Source organism: Palaemon carinicauda, chromosome 4 (genome assembly GCF_036898095.1).
Source record: "Palaemon carinicauda isolate YSFRI2023 chromosome 4, ASM3689809v2, whole genome shotgun sequence".
NCBI classification, from domain to species: Eukaryota; Metazoa; Arthropoda; class Malacostraca; order Decapoda; family Palaemonidae; genus Palaemon; species Palaemon carinicauda.
In genome coordinates this window covers 170,332,545-170,337,544 of record NC_090728.1, presented here as the reverse complement: position 1 = coordinate 170,337,544, position 5,000 = coordinate 170,332,545, and the positions used below count along the sequence as shown (strand labels likewise).

Genomic DNA, 5,000 nt, shown 5'->3' with positions numbered 1-5,000 from the left:
CATTAATTGAGATCGTTAACTGAACATTTTCTCACTCTTCCAACGGTGTGTCATGGGCTTTCACCATTACATAGGCAGGTAAACTTATCATATAGTTTGTGAAAAAAAGGTATCGTTCAGAATTAAACAAATTTTTTCTTTAATTATTCCAGTCCATCCCCCGCTATGAAACTGCGCTTTATTCTTATCCTGTGGCTTGTGGGTGTCTCAGCAAATGAGATCGTTCGTCGGCTACATTTGTCCTCCGCTGTCGCGGTGCACGAATGGCTCCCTGGAGAAAACAACAAAACGATTAATAGGCCAACAAAGACCTTGTGTGGCATCAGAGCTTTCACATATTCATGCCTCAGTTTCGATTACCAAGGTAAGTTTTAGTATTTTGCAGGTACGTAAGAGTTAATGAGAAAAACCATAATGAATGTCGTCGATTGACGTCTCGAACTGTTACTAAACACTAGAAAACAGAATATATACCGCAATTAAGAGTCATGTATAAACATCAGTGCTGACGGAAACTGAGGTTACTGTACTGTGGACTTTACAAGTGTAGTTTGAACATTGTTATTTTCATCATTCCGTAGTTTCTTTTTTTGATATGACATGATCCTTTGTTATAGCCTTTTATTCCGGTAAACCATCCATTTTCAGATCTGGCATGATAAAATACTAATTTTGCTCTGTTTTGTATTATGCTGATCAAATGGATTAAATTGTGATCTCTGGTATTCCGCAGGGAAGTATTATTGGACCATTACTTTTCATACTATATACACACGATATGTGGTTTAGCCTAGAAAACTAGCTTGTTGCATATGCAGATGATGCTACTTTCTTTCTTAAATGATTTTAGTGCCATTCAAACTCAGAACACTACATCATAATAGAAAATGCAGGGTATTCTATCTAATTTACCTTAGAAAAGGTTAAGGGATTATATAGAGTTCAATCAGTCGAAGGATATTGCAGTAATAAATTTCTTGAACAACTTTTTTTTTTAAATAATGTTTTCATCGTTGAAAAGACAATTTATTGTATTAAAGAATCTAGATCTTTACACAAAGCTCAATTATAAGAATACCACTAAGGACTGGATGAAATATAAAATATGTCAAAATGTCACATAAAATACAAAAATTTAAATTGGAAAATAGAATTTTCAGAACCAATTATTCTATTTGAAACTACTAAAAATAGAAGATATGATAACATTACTTGACGCCTTATAGAGAAAAAAAAAGTCAATAAATGTAAATTAGAAATTTTCATAGCAGGTTTTGGGCAACTATTCCTACAGCAATCAAATTTACAATGTCATATGAAGTTTCAGCGGCAAATATATTTATAACATTTTGGAAAGTTCATATGTATCGTTTGGAAATACACAAGTCTTCTATTTTTTCCGACAGTGAATTAAAACAGTTCATAACACTGATATACTCTTTTTTTTCTATTTTATATCGTACCACTACTATGAAGGAGTCATAGCAGGGGCCAAGACAAGAAATTAGGTCATGAATTAAAAAAGCGATGTCCGAGAAGGAATTAGGTCATGAATTAAAAAAGTGATGTCCAAGAAGGAATTAGATCATTAATTAAAAAGCGATTTCCCAGAAGGAATTAGGTCATGAATAAAAAATGCGATTTCCATCAAAGGAACTAGGTCATGAATTAACAAGCGATGTCCAAGAAGGAATTAGCTTATGAATAAAAAAAGCGATGTCAAAGAAGGAATTAGGTCATCAATTAAAAAAGCGATGTCCAAGAAGGAATTAGGTGATGAATTAACAAGCGATGTTCAAGAAGGAATTAGGTCATGAATAAAAAAAACAAGGACCAAGAAGGAATTAGGTCATGAATTAAAAAAAAGCGATGTCTAAGAAGGAATTAGGTCGTGAATATAAAAAAATTATGTCCAAGAAGGAATTAGGTCATGAATAAAAAAAAGTGATATCCAAGAAGGAATTGGGTCATGAATAAAAACGGCGATGTCTAAGAAGGAATTAGGTCATGAATTAAAAAGCGATGTCCAAAGAAGGAATTAGGTCATGAATTAAAAAAAAATTATGTCCAAGAAGGAATTAGGTCATGAATTAAAAAAACGATGTCCAAGAAGGAATTAGGTCATGAATTAAAAAAGCGATGCCCAAGAAGGAATTAGGTCATAAATTAAAAAGAAAACTATATGCAAGAAGGAATTAGGTCATGGATTAAAAAGCGATGTCCAAGAAGGAATTAGGTCTTGAATTAAAAACCGATGTCCAAGAAGGAATTTGGTCATGAATTAAAAAAGTGATGTCCAAGAAGGAATTAGGTCATGAATTAAAAAGCGATGCCCAAGAAGGAATTAGGTCATGAATTAAAAAAAAAACTATATGCAAGAAGGAATTAGGTCATGGATTAAATAAACGATGTCCAAGAAGGAATTAGGTCATGAATTAAAAAGAAAACTATATGCAAGAAGGAATTAGGTCATGGATTAAATAAACGATGTCCAAGAAGGAATTAGGTCTTAAATTAAAAAAGCGATGTCCAAGAAGGAATTAGGTCATGAATTAAAAAGCGATGCCCAAGAAGGAATTAGGTCATGAATTAAAAAGTGATGTCCAAGAAAGAATTAGGTCATGAATTAAAAAAGCGATGTCCAAGAAGGAATTAGGTCATAAATTAAAAAAATTATGTCCAAGAAGGAATTAGGTCATGAATTAAAAAAGCGATATCCAAGAAGGAATTAGGTCATGAATTAAAAAGAAAACTATATGCAAGAAGGAATTAGGTCATGGATTAAAAAAACGATGTCCAAGAAGGAATTAGTTCATAAATTAAAAATGCGATGTCCAAGAAGGAATTAGGTCATGAATTAAAAAGCGATGTCCAAGAAGGAATTATGTCAGGAATTAAAAAGCGATGTCCAAGAAGGAATTAGGTCATGAATCAAAAAGTGATGTCCAAGAAGGAATTAGGTTATGAATTAAAAAGTGATGTCCAAGAAAGAATTATGTCATGAATTAAAAAGCGATGTCCAAGAAGGAATTAGGTCATGAATTAAAAAGTGATGTCCAAGAAGGAATTAGGTCATGAATTACAAAGTGATGTCCAAGAAGGAATTAGGTTATGAATTAAAAAGTGATGTCCAAGAAGGAATTAGGTCATGAATTAAAAAGTGATGTCCAAGAAGGAATTAGGTCATGAATTAAAAAGTGATGTCCAAGAAGGAATTAGGTCAGGAATTAAAAAGTGATGTCCAAGAAGGAATTAGGTCATGAATTACAAAGTGATGTCCAAGAAGGAATTAGGTTATGAATTAAAAAGTGATGTCCAAGAAGGAATTAGGTCATGAGTTGAAAAAGTGATGTCCAAAGAAGGAATTAGGTCATGAATTAAAAAACCGTATCCAAGAAGGAATTAGGTCAGGAATTAAAAAGCTATGTCCAAAGAGGAATTAGGTTATGAATTAAAAAGCGATGTCCAAAGAAGGAATTAGGTCATGAATTAAAAAACCATATCTAAGAAGTATTTAAGTCATGAATCAAAAAGCGATGCCCAAAGAAGGAATTAGGTCATGAATTAAAAAAGCGATGTCCAAGAAGGAATTGATCATAAATCTAAAAAATGATGTCCAAGAAGGAATTGGTCATAAATTTAAAGAATGATGTCCAAGAAGGAATTAGGTCATGAATTAAAAAAGCAATGTCCAAGAAGGAATTAGGTCATGAATTAAAGAAGCGATGTCCAAGAAAGGATTAGGTCATGAATTAAAGAAGCGATGTCCAAGAAGGAATTAGGTCATGAATTAAAGAAGCGATGTCCAAGAAGGAATTAGGTCATGAATTAAAGAAGCGATGTCCAAGAAAGGATTAGGTCATGAATTAAAGAAGCGATGTCCAAGAAGGAATTAGGTCATGAATTAAAGAAGCGATGTCCAAGAAGGAATTAGGTCATGAATTAAAGAGGCGATGTCCAAGAAGGAATTAGTTCAAAAGAGTTAATAAAAGCGATGTCCAAGAAGGAATTAGGTCCTGATTTAAAAAGCGATGTTCAGTAAGGAATTAGGTCATGAATTAAAAAAAACTATATGCAAGAAGGAATTAGGTCATGAATTGAAGAAGAGATGTCTAACGCGACAGTTATTTCAAAATTCATTATTTAGCACAGAAGTATTCGTAGAGCTACTTATTTTAGAATTTCTAGAAAGATATTATAGAACATCCATTAAAGGTTTGTTCAAATAGAAAACAATTTATTTCAATTTTTCAATTAAACTCAGATATATTTTGCTATGAAAAAACAATAAGTTTTTTTAACATTTTAAACTGTAGCCATTATCTTGTCTACGGATTGAAATAAAGATTTTGAGTGAATTCCCTATAAAAAAAAATATGTCTCAACACATTGTAAAAACTAATCACATAAAATTTCTCTCCTAAATATTTTCTTAAATAACTCAGCACGAATATTTTCATCAATACGTATTAACGCGTATTAAACACAAAAGGAAAGAATTAAATCAATATCTAAATTTAATTCCATTTAACTTATGAAAAAAAGTTTTAATAAAAAACTTTCGTTTGATTGATGAACGTAGCCAGCCATGGCATGGATAAGCAACTAAACTAATCCATTTGTGTCTGATGAATCACCCAAACTCTTCTGCTGAGATCGTTAACGCCAAATATAATACACAAAATAAACGTGAGAAAATAAAACAATGAGTTGGTATTCTGGATAAAAATATCTACATTAGTGCATCTCTTTATGATTCAGAATAGTGGATTTTAAATCTTAATGTACTTCGTATACAGCCAAAATTGGCAACACTAATTAAAACTTCTGTTGGAAAAAAGTTTTCTGTCCAGAAGATTATCTAACGCCAAACTCTCTCTCTCTCTCTCTCTCTCTCTCTCTCTCTCTCTCTCTCTCTCTCTCTCTCTCTCTCTCTACATTGGCCTTCTTTCTGCAATAATGTAATGGTTTTCAGAATTTCATGATGTCTTAAAGTTTAA

The 5,000-nt window shown here is 32.1% G+C and overlaps 1 long non-coding RNA gene across 1 annotated transcript in view; it reads left to right on the top strand.

Annotated features, from left to right (window-relative positions):
• LOC137639192 (uncharacterized) overlaps positions 1-5,000 on the top strand; it is a 21,059-nt gene that overhangs the window by 9,753 nt on the left and 6,306 nt on the right. The window contains exon 2 of the long non-coding RNA XR_011044255.1: positions 153-364. This is a non-coding gene — a long non-coding RNA (uncharacterized lncRNA). The remainder of the gene's footprint in view (positions 1-152; positions 365-5,000) is intronic.